The 12,156-nt window shown below is 49.1% G+C and overlaps 1 protein-coding gene across 1 annotated transcript in view; it reads left to right on the top strand.

Moving 5' to 3' along the window:
• Fstl4 (follistatin like 4) overlaps positions 1–12,156 on the top strand; it is a 433,260-nt gene that overhangs the window by 342,829 nt on the left and 78,275 nt on the right. The gene's annotated exons all lie outside the window — the stretch shown is intronic.

Here is a 12,156-nt window from a genome sequence, read left to right as displayed (position 1 = left end):
AGGATGCTCAGTGAATCTCCTTTTGATGGACTGCTTTTGCCTCCCACTTTAACCTACTTAAGAGATGTTTTCCTAGATCTAGAGCATTCTGGGCCTGGCCAGCGATCTCAGGAGGCCCTGGACCCATGCATGACCTTAAGGTGCCCCTCAGAGCTGTTAATATCTGTCACACCAGGCCCAGGATCTCAGCCAAAGGAAAGAGCAAGGGAACTATTGTGATGCAGGCTCACAGCTCACCACCAAGAGTTCACGCCCCTTGTTCTGTGTGTCAGGCACTGAGTGAATGCTAGAACTCAACAGTGAGCAATAGCGGCTGTGACCTCTGCCCTTGCTTCTTCCTGGGAAAGAGACAGAAAAGTTCTAGGTGGGCTGGTAACCAGGGAGGCCCCTCTCTAAGAAGCAGTGCTAAAGAAGAGAACTGGGATTGTGAAGGAGCTAATCACGTATCCAGGGGACCTGAAGCTGAGAAACGCTACCACGTTTGAGGACTGAGGGCAGGCCAGCATGGCTGGGAACTGTAGGTGGGCAGCCCTTGTTTGCTGTGGGCGGGATGGTAGGCTACTCGGCTTGGTTCTAGCTTGGGGAAAACACCAAAAGGGAGACCAGGCTGCTGAGATCTTTGCCCTTGGCATCCTTCTCAGTCATGGGCACTCGTTTGGCCCCCCTTTGGGGGGTAGGCATTTGATGCTACATCAGCAGGAGGCTTCAGGGCAACTCAGGGGTGGCTTCCATGCTTTATTCACACCTACCTGACCCAGCCCCACCCCCAAGTGTCCCAGATCCCACTGGAGCTAGGAGTTGGTTCAACCGTGACTACTCAAACTTGGGCTCTCTCCGGTAGCAGGCCCAGTGCCCCTGGGATGCACACATGTGACTAGCCATGGCCAGGCTGCCATCCTGCTCATCCTCCTCAGGCTTACCTGCCACTTGCCACCCAAACTGGCTTATGCGGCCTGGCTGGAGCCCTGGCCCTGCAGTGATTAGCAAGGCTCCGAGCAGGTAGCGCCCTGCAGGTCTAGAGGGGGCTGTGGGTTGACTTGCTTCCCCAAACTCCACAAATGACCCTGCATGCATTTCCTAGCCGTGTCATAACAAATCACCACAAGGTGGCTTGAGACACCGAAAATTTATTCTCTGCTAGTTCCAGAGACAGAAGTTAGAAATCAAGGTGCTGCCAGGCCAGCAGCTCCTGGAGACCCTCCCCTGTGCTCAACCAGCTTCTGGCAGCTCCTGGTGTTCCTGGCACGTGGTAACACAATGCCAGGCTCTGCCTCCATCTTCACAAGACTTTGCTCCTGCATACTCTTCTCTTCCTGTGAGGCACTGGACCCTAGGGCTGACCCTAAGTCCTAGATAAACAGTCTTAAGTCAAACCCTTAAGTGACAAGACCTGCAAAGACAGTTTGTTCAAATAAGATGGCATTACAAAACCTCCCAAAACATGAATGGGGGCGATGTATTCAGTTCCCCATAGGCCCTAAGAAGGCTGACTCCGGCAAGAAGCTTCCAGGTGTCCTGTCCCGGACCTCCCACACCCTCCTGCCACTACTCCTCACACAATGGCTCACCGTGTCACCATGCTCAGGTTCCCCTCATGTCCACTGAGGCACCCTGACCTTCCTAGGATGGCAGGGTGCTAGCTTGGGTTCAGCCCATCCCTCAACACCAGGTTTTGGGGCTCAAGTGCCTGGTACAACCTATGGCACCCCATCTAGAGAACACACTACAGCTGTGGAGAAAACACATTGCTAACCAGGCATGACACAGGCAGGAAGGAAGATTGGGGCTTCAACGTCATCTTCAGCTATACAGCAATCCAGACCATGTTAGGGTTCTCTGTTGTGGTGGTGGTTAACTCAACAGAAGGGTCGTATGGGAAGAGGGAACTTCATTTGAGAAAACACCCAGATCAGATCGGCCTGTAGGCAAGTCTGTGAGGCGTTTTCTTGATTAATGACAATATGAGGGCCCCTCCCACTGTGGGTGAGCCACCCCTGGACAGGTGGTTCAGGATTATATAAAACAACAAGCTAAGCAAGCCAGAGTTAAAGCAGCACTCCTCCTCAGCTTCCGCTTGAGTTCCTGCCCTGGCTTCCCTCAGTGACAGACAATAAAGTGTGAGGTGAAATGAACTCTTTTTCCTCCCCAAGCTGCTTTTGGCCAGGGTTGTTCCACATCAACAGAAAGCAAAGTAAGACTCCTGGGCTACATGAGACACTGTCAAAAAAAAAAAAAAAAAACTAAAGAAAAAAACAGGAAATAACTAACTTCTTGAGCCGCGTATACAGACTCCACTGAACCAGCTGTTGGCAGTGCTGGTGAGGGGCTGGGCTCTCCAAGAAACATGTTCCCATGCACCCCTGGGGGATGCCATTTGGCACCCATCCTGAGCTGAGCCTAGGGCTTAAGTTTTGAGGTAGCAAGGTTCCCGGGAGCCTGTACACCTCAAGTTCCCTCGCCCTCTGACTTCCTGTCTACACATTTGTATAAAGAGCAAGGTCAGCTGAGGTCCGTAAGGACCCTTCCCACCCTCATGCCACAAGTCCAAAGCCCAGCTACTGAGAAAGATCTGGGGTTTCTCAAATAGGAGTGACCTATAGACCTGCCAGAGTTCACCAAAGGAGAACTACCCCCTCCTGGGATGCCCCTCAGAGTCCAGTACCTGGTACCCAGTGTTCCACCATGGCCTTCCTGGGATGCCCCTAGGGATTTCAGATGTGGCCTCAGCTGGGATAGCATTCTAGGGCAAGCAGGAAATCATACTGTGGCTCCCATAGGCTGTTCTGGGAAGGACATTGTCATTAAAACCTCCTAACTCACTGGATGCAAACACAAATCAGTCATCCCAGCTACAAGGGAGGCTGAGATAGGAAAACTGCCTTCCGAACCTGAACCACATAGTAAGTTCAAGGCCAGACCAGGCGACTTAGAAGGACTCTGTCTTAAAATAAAACTTAAAAAGACCCAGATATGTGGCTTAGTGAGAGTCCTTGCATATAGCATACCCAAGGCCATATTTGCATCAGTCTGAGACCTGGCAGTCCCAGCCAATATACTAGCATGCCTCTGGGAGAGCCATGTCCCCTCCACCACAGCCTTACATGCCTGGACATTCCTACAGCTCATCCTTGTCCAATACCACTGCCTGGGAATGTGGGCCACAAAGCCAAGAGCTTCCAAGTTGAACTAAAGAAGCAAAGAACAGCAGTCGGGAGGGAGCTGAGTCCATAAAATCCAGGTCCCTTCCATTCCCTTTAAAACTTAAGAGCCCCACGATCCACCTTCTCCTCTGTGATGTCAATGTGTGGTAAGGACACATGGTCCAGGGCACAGCTCTGACTACAGGGACCTGTTGTGGTGACAAATCCCCTATTGCATAGACATGATCACAAGGACCCCTGCGTACCTTGGAAAGGCTGCTCCTTCGTGTCCTGTTAGTAGTGACTGTCCTTACGAATCCTCCATGTTAGTTTAGAGCAAGACTTTAGTCAGAGAGTGATGAGGGAACCCAGAGTCCCTAAGATCCTTCTAGAATCAGCCTTGTTCACGGGCCTACGCACCCTACAAACTCTAATTGAAATATAGCATATGCAGAAATGCATTCCACCCCGCAAAGAGACATAAGTGCCCCCCCGCCCCCCGATAGTTTGCCTAGCATGTACAAGGCCCTGGATTTAGTCCCTGGTACACTCAGAGAAGTAACTTCACTCATCGCATCCCATCTGCCCCTTCCTGGCCACAGCACCTTTCCCTCCTCCCCAGCACTGCAGAGTAACCTGTGTGCCTTAGAACTTTGTGTCAATGAAATCACAAAGTGTGACCCTTCCGTGTCTGGCCGCTTGCCCAAAACCGTCTGCAGGTTCAGCTATTGTAACTCCATCTTTAGCAGGAGCCCATCTTTCTCCTGGGCAATAACAGTCCATTGTAAGAACATGTCAGAATTGATACACCTGACTTGTTTCCAGTTTGGGGAAATCTTTTTTTTTTTTAAGTTCCAGCAGAGAATGAACACGTTCTCACACAAGCCTTTGATGAGCATTTCTGCCAGAAACACAACTCGGCATCAAATTACCAGAAGGGGGTGTATGAAGAATGACAAGTGATGGCTTAAAGACACCCCTTGTCCTATCCAGAGAAGGGGGAATTAACTAGAGAGGGTGAGGGTACAGAGAGCATCTTCTCAAAGTCAGCCAAGAACATAGCCTGGATAGACATCACAACCCCATCTACCACACAGGGACATAGCCTGGACAGATGTCACAACCCCATCTACCACACAGGGACATAGCCTGGACAGATGTCACAACCTCCTCTACCACACAGGGACACGACCTGGACAGATGTCACAACACCCTCTACCACAATCTTACACCCCTGGATGGTCCTGCAGGCTCATCCTTGCCTTTGGGCAAGTGCCACTGTCTGGGAATGTGGGTCCCAAAGCTGAGGGCTTCTGAGCTGAGGCCAAGGGACACAGAGCAGGAGGGGAGTCAAGGCCCCAGATGCTTCTAGGTCTGTTCAGTTCCCAACCTTTCCACAGAGGAGTCTCTTGTCTGCGGCACACTCCTACTTCCTTGCCTGTCTCCACTTCTGTTTCCTTCTACCCCCTTCCTTCCCTTATCCTCTTCACTCCCCCCTCACTTCCTCCCCTCCACCTCTGCTTTTCCCCTCCCCTTCACCTCCTCCCTTCCCCCTCACTTCCTCTCCTCCTTTTCCTTCCTACCTTCCCTCCATCTCCAAGACCCCCAGGCAGCCAGGAACTGTAGAGAACTATGAGGCCCCCACCATAAGTCCCATCTTGGGACAAGATTACCCTACTTAAAGGGAAAATGTTTCTCTCTGTCGATTTAAATTATGTTTGGTATACTGTTAGTTAAATATGTACAAGTGTAAAGCTGGGTACATGTCCCTTATGCATAGAGGTCTCTTAGAACCATAAAGCTCAAACAAATTTATAAATGAAATAAAAAACAAACTGCAAAACCAATAAACTTCAAATTAACAACATTAATTTAATGGGACAAATGATGCTGTTTTCCTGAGACTAAATCAGGGCTCACAGCGTGGCTCTGGGGCAGCCTGCTGTGGTCTCCGTCTTCTCTGCAGCTCCTGTGAGCTGGGGGGTGACGCCACTCTCCCACCACTTCTCCGTTCCAAACCTCCAGTCCTGTAGAGCATCCCAGCCTCCTAGCGCCTCACTTGCTCTTTCGTGAAAGGGAGTAAGCAAGACAACTCGCGAGCAGCTGAGATGGGGCTCAGTAGGTAGAGTGATTACCTGGCACACACAAAGCCCTGAGTTCGATCCCCAGAACCACATAAGACTGGACGTACTGGTGCACACCTGCAGGCCCAGGAAGAGGCAGGAGAGTCATGAGTTCAAGGTCATCTTTGCTGATGTCAGTTCAGTTTCATCTTTGGCTACATCGTAAGCCTGAAACCATGTTGAAATACATGAGACCGTATCTCAAAAGTTGGGGCAGGGTGGGGAAAAGGCTCAGCAGTTAAGAGCATGTGTTGTTCTTGCAGAGGATCCAAATTCAGTTCCCAGTATCCGTGTGGTGGCTTAAAACTACCCGTACTCCGGTGCCAGGAGATCCGACACCCTCTGCTGGCCTCTGTGGGTTCCTGAATATATATAGGCATGCATTCATACACTTAAGAACTTCATATACATAAAAATGAGTGCTTTTTCAGACTCAGAAGAATTCAACATTTGGTACACATACAGCTTCCTGGACTTGACCCTTTGAAAGTCAGAAAGTCGTTATGACTCCCCTCTACTGTCAACATTTCAGAATTCTTACTAATTTTTTGAATATTTATCTTCATGAGTATGTGTATTTTGCATATATGCACCATGTGTTTACAGGGCTCACAGAGACCAGAAGAGGACATTGCATTGGATATCTTGGATAGTAGTTATAAATGAGCTGCCATGACGATGCAAGGAAATCGAACCCAGGTCCTCTGAAAAAGCATCCAGGGCACTTAACTGCTGGGCTGTTGGTCCAGCTCTTCTCTGATTTTTAACAAAGGGTCTTCTGTCTTCATATTGCACTGAGCCATGCACCTATGTCAGAGGTCCTACGTGTAGAATAGCCAAGCACACAGTGGGTACTCGGTCCTGTTTCTAAGAGTGCTTAGTACTCCTGATACCAAGTGTAGTTTCTTTATGATGTTTTCCTCAGAGACAATTTTATCTCCCTATTGTATAATAGGGGTTAGAGAGGCCACCTCATGTGTGTAATTGCATTGAGTAATTCCTGAGGTTGCATATGTGCTATGGAGCAGGGACTCTGTAATGAGGGAAGGAACTAGCATACAGGGTCACATGGGCATCTTGAGCCCATGAACCCCACACCATCGGCTCAGCTCCAGCTCCCAGTCTCCTGCCTTAATACTCAATCACTTTTATCGGAACTGGTTCAAAAATGGGGCCAGCTGAAATACTGCTTGCTATTTTCTTCAAACTGCTTAAGTCGACGGCCAGAGTTTAAGTTAGCAGGTTATGGAGCTGAAGACGCCGTAATGGATTAGAAGCTCATACGGAGTTGCTAATTTAATTCCCCCTTTTTATTGCTGTTCTCTTCTAAAACAGCACAGATAGCCCTTTCTCTGAGAGTGAGATATTAATAACCAAGGCATACTCTGAGAGCCAGGGAGGGCATTAAGATTTTGCAAGGTCTCTCATTTGTCCCTGACTTCTCAAGGCTCCTATGCTGGCCCAGAGAGGAAACAGACCCAAAGGATTAACTAACTGTTCATTCTAGAAAATGGAAACTCTCCTTGACCACTGTCAACAGAGCCGAGTAGCAGCCCCAGCTGCCCAGAGTAGATGTCTGTAGTCAGCGCCATCAGGCCCCGGGCGTGGTGAGCGGCTTACCAAAGAAAAGTGTGCACTTGGGCTTCTAAGAACAAACCATTAATAGCCCCTCACTATGCAAGATCTCCCTGGAGATTCAGCTCCTGGGAGAGTCCATCTTCCCTCTTAGGGGCACAGTAGGTAGGCTAGAGCCCTCCCTGGGCTCAGTGAGCAGCCTCATGGCTAATCTCCTGGCAGAGGCTCAGAGGGGACCTTCCTGGGTCAAGGATGAAAAGAAGATATGGGCTGTGCCCAGCTAGCAGTCCCTGGACTGAGTTCTTCCTTCCCCTTAACCGCAAACCTGAGTTTCCTTTACTGCACCAAGGTCTGTGGACAAGGATCTGTTGTTACCAGCACTATTGGAGCTAATTCTTCTGGCAGCCATATTCCTGGGCCTTCTGACTTCCTGCAGCCCTAGGGTAAGATGAGCCTCAGAGGCCATGCCTGGCCAGTATCACTTATTGTACCTCCGTGAGATCACCGCCAAGGACAGGACAAATGTACCAGGTAGCTCTGAATCCAAAATGTCCCCTCCTCTATCGGGGGGTACCCTGGACCCAGGCTGCACAAGCCCCAGGGTTCCATGACTCCAGAGGATACCTCCAGTATGGCAGTTAGAGTCTAGAGATCATTTCCTCCTAAGCCCCGCATGGCCTCACAAGCTATGTGTACAATACAGCCAGGCTGAAGTAATAAGTGTAAAATGCGCATCTTCAAGCCTTGTATGCAAAATATGTCAAACTTATCTCATTAGATTTTATGTTGATAACATGTCAAAATGACGACATGCTGACAGATTGAGTTACAGTAGATTATTGAAATGAGCACCGCTGGATTAGTTTTTCTGTTTCACATAGCTTCTGGGAATGGTAAAGTAAATATACCGCATGCGTCTATATTTCTAAGGCCAGTGCTGTGTCAGGAGAAGACAGAGGAGATGTCTCATGGGTCAACTAGATTGGAGTTGAGGATGTAACTAAGTTAGTAGATTATTTGCTTAGCATACACAAAGGCTATCTTTAATCCCTAGCATCATGTAAATCAGGCAGGGTGGTGGGTTCCTGTAATCCCAGGACTCAGTAGGTACAGGCAAGAGGGTCAGAAGGTCAAGATCATTTTCCTCCATTCAAGGCCAGTCTGGCTACGACGGACTCTGTATCAAGAGTCAACCCAATAAAAACATCACCAGGCAGAGGGCTGGACCATCTCCTAACGCGATGTGGGCCCCACAGCAGGCTCTAGGTGGCCTCCTATGCAAACCCCCACAGCAGAAGGAGGTGAGGATTGAGAGCCCCGGAAAGAAGCCCTCAAAGGAGGGACTTCAGGGCTGTACCGTGACAAATATCCTCAGGATCAGAAAGACAAAGTGGCTTTTCCTGAGCACCTGAGCTTCGCAAGTGCCAACAGATGGACTGAGTCTTCATACTCTCTTCTGGATCTCACTACAGAATCCAGAGACACCATCACAGACCTGCTGTCACACAGACGCGGGCAGACACTTGCCACTCAGAGTGGCTCCTTCAGTGCCAACGCAGCATGCTGGTTTACAGACTCATAAAAGCGCAAGTGTTATTATTTCTCTACACCGCAGGCATATCTGGGGTACCCACTTAACGGCGCCCGTAGAATAAATTACTTCCGGATGACACTTTTTAATTGAATTGAACTAACAGCTTAGTAATATGTTGCAATAAGAGGAATATTAGGATGATTAAAAGATCCGAAAACTCTTACGAAATTAAATGATTAAACGTAACACTGAGTAAATGAATGAGTCTGTGTACGTTAATCAGTTGTGGCCTCGGCAAACAGTTGTGTAGCTAAGTGTTCATTGCGGCCCCGCAATCATGGCTTCCCTCTCCCTGTGTGTGGCTCCATCGCTCCCTCTTGACTGCCACTCGGAGAGTCAGGCAGGATCCCCCAGAGGCAACAGAGCTGAAGTCCTTCAGCCCGGGAGGGTCACATGAGTCGTGGCTTCTGGTCAACCACTGGTTCCTAGGGTTCTGGCTGCACAATTCAGCCAGGTTGTTTATTGTCAATCCTTGTTTTTAGATTAAATGAAACTTAAAGGAGCAGAAATTCACCTTCTGGCCAAATGACATACAACATCCCTGTAATTTCAGCCCTGATGGTGGCTACAGCAGAAAGATAACAAGTTACAGGACAACTTGGGCTGTATAATAAGATTCTGACTCAGAAAAGGAAAAAAAGAATGTTAGGATTCTGGGGACTAGGGAGGTGACTCAGTAATTCCCTACTGTTCAATTATGACAACCTGCGTTTGGATCCCCAGCACCCATGTAAAAAGCCTGGCGCAGAGGTTCAAATCCATAGCCCTAGCGCTAGGGAAGGTAGAGATGGGCATGTCCCGGAGCTCACTGGTCGGCCAGCATAGCTAAGTGGATAAGTTCTGGGTTCAGTGAGAGACAGACCCTGTCACAGGAAATAAGGTAGCAATATATCAAGGAAGACAACACCACCAACCTCTGGACACACACACACACACGCCTGCATGCACACTTATACACTTGAACACAGACACACACACACAAGGAATTTTAGGAGCCAGCGGGATGGCTCACTGGTGAAGAGTGATTGGAGCTCTTCCAGAGAACCCAAATTTGGTTGATTCACAGCATCCAAGTCAGGTGGTTCACAACCGCCTGTAACTCCAGTTCCAGGGGATCTGATAACTTCTTCTGACCTGTACAAGTATTCATATACAGGCCATAGGTACACATGGAATGTGGGGGGGGTGGAGGTAAGGGTGTGTGGGGGTATATATATAGAGAGAGAGACAGACAGACAGACATGGAGGAGGAGGAGGAGGAGGAAAGAGGTCATTCTGGCTTTTGTGTGATCATTGGAATTATAATTTCTGATAGGTCCCTTCCTCCTTTTTGATTGTTTAAGCTGTCTCTCATGCCACATAGCCCAAGTGTTTTCACACCTTTGGACTGTTGAATCTGCCAGGATGGTCTTGGAAAGTGGAGGTGGGGTGTCGTATGGGAAAAGCAGCTGTGGAGAAGGTCTCAGGAAGGTGCCTTCTGTGTCCGCAGCCTCTGCCACTGGCCACATCAGCTAGGACCATGCAGGTACCTTTTGTGTGACCTAGAAAAACTAATTAACTTCCTTACACAGCTCATCCCCCACATGCCCAGAGAAAACACAGGTCGTTTCTGATCGTATAAATCTTTCATGCCCCGTTCATAGCCATAATTAGTCGCATAAAAATTCAGGTTATGATTCAGGCTGTTATTAGGGAAACATGAAAACACTGGAAGTTGTGTTTCACTCTCTGATACACTCTCAAGGTCTTCAGTACAGAGAGAAGAAGGGATTTTGTATCTCATTAAGGTGAAAATTCAATTCCGAGCATACTCCCATTGGCTAGACTTGATACTGAATGTATTTCCCCAGGCACGCCTGGCAGGAGATTCAGAGCAGGTCTGCTATTGTCTGCCCCCTGGGATGCCCCAGTGACCTGTCTCCTGCCCCACCCTGCCCAAAGTACACTTCCAGGTCTGGAACTTCCTAAAGCAGGCTGCAAAACCTTCCTCAAATGAAAATAGATAAGCTAGCAGCTCCCAAAGAACAGGCCAGCTCTCTGTTAAGTTACAGAAACGATACTGCCCTGTCTGAGGTTCGGGTTGGAGTAGGGGCAGGACATGTGGTCAGTACCTGCTATGGCCACTGGATTCTTCTCCCCCAACCTGGCAAGCTCAGAGCCCGAGGAAGGAATTGCATTCTCACAGTTATCCTGGAGACTAAGAGGGCTCTTGAAGGCCAGCAAATGTCGGCAGGCTGTCAGTTGTGCCTCTAACTCTGGCCATGCTCCTAAAGCAGCTCTAACTGGATTCTAAATGATCAAGAAAGCTCCCCGAAGACAGCCAAGGGTCTGAGTCCCGAGGACGGGCTTTGTGGCTTCCAGAGCTTCCTGTAATGAAGACCCATTTCATACATGAAACTCACCCTCTCTAGGTCACACAGTTCATCACACCCAAAATGCTTATTTTGGCTCATAGTATCAGAGGTTTCAACCCTTGGATCCATCACTTTAGGCCAGTGGAAGCACGGTACATCTCCATGGAAACAAGTAGCAGAAGAAACCCATTTACTTCATAGAGGTTGCAGAATGACAAAAGGAAGGAAGATGCTGGGGTCTGGGGATCCCCTTCAAGAGCATACCCCCAATGATCTGACTCTTCCTCTGGGCCCTGCCTCCCGTATGTTCTACCATTTCCCAACCAGTGCCACGCGCTGGAGAACACATGACCCCATGGAAAACATTTCAAAATCAGGCCATAATACAATCAACCCAAGATCCAGCAGTTAACGGATTCTGAGCCTTGGCAGTGAGCAGGGAGGTGCTTATAGTCTACCAGATGGAGGAGCTGGAGCGGGAATGGCCACACCTCAAGGATTCCCATTCCCTTGTCACCCGACACTGCCTCTCAGCCTCTCACCTCAGCTGATCTCTAGGACCTTCATTTGTCAAAACTCTGAAAACCACTGGCCTGAGCCAACCAGGAAAGAGGCGCCCCCAGCTTTGTTCCTGGAGGACGCAGACGATCCCAGTGTCCTATCGAGTCAATCCAGTATGTGCTGGGCCATTATCATAACTATGCCCTTCATCGTCAGGCCAGTTGGGGAGTGAGCACTAATACATCCTGTGCAGAACCTCTTTATGGGGAAGACGGGATCCTGGTGGCCCTTGACGGAGAGGACCAGAGCATAATGCAATGGAAGACTCTTGAAATGCTAATGTGAGCTCCCTGCAACTTAATTTTACTTTATATATATATAGATGACATTTCACAGCTCCGCAGCCTCGATAGCTACAACACCATCGTAAAACTGACAACGCGGTGATTTAGGGAGGAGAGCCCATCAGAGTGAAATGGATGGTGGGTCTTTAAAGGCCCCGTTTAGTGCCTCTTACCTGGGGTCAGTGTTCATTTTCAATACGTTATTAAAGCATTCTGTTAAATCACTTGCAGAGTGGCTCGGCTCTTCTCCATCTTCATGTTGGATTACGGAACTAATGAGGCAGAACCCCACAGGAAGGGCCAGGGTAGACTCACAGCGATTTTCCCAGGTTAGGAAGTACCAGGGAAGGTACTTGAATGAAAGAGCTGCAGAGGAGAGGAGGGCCGGAGGAGCAGGTGTGTGAGCACAAAGATTTCCATCCCTATGACGTTGGTCGTTAGTGTCGGGTGCCATGCAATCTCAGCCCTCTCTCTCTCTCTCTCTCTCTCTCTCTCTCTCTCTCTCTCTCTCTCTCTCTCTCTCTC

Source organism: Microtus ochrogaster, chromosome 7 (genome assembly GCF_000317375.1).
Source record: "Microtus ochrogaster isolate Prairie Vole_2 chromosome 7, MicOch1.0, whole genome shotgun sequence".
Lineage (NCBI taxonomy): Eukaryota > Metazoa > Chordata > Mammalia > Rodentia > Cricetidae > Microtus > Microtus ochrogaster.
Note: the sequence above shows the minus strand (reverse complement) of the source record. Positions and strands in the feature narration are given on the sequence as shown.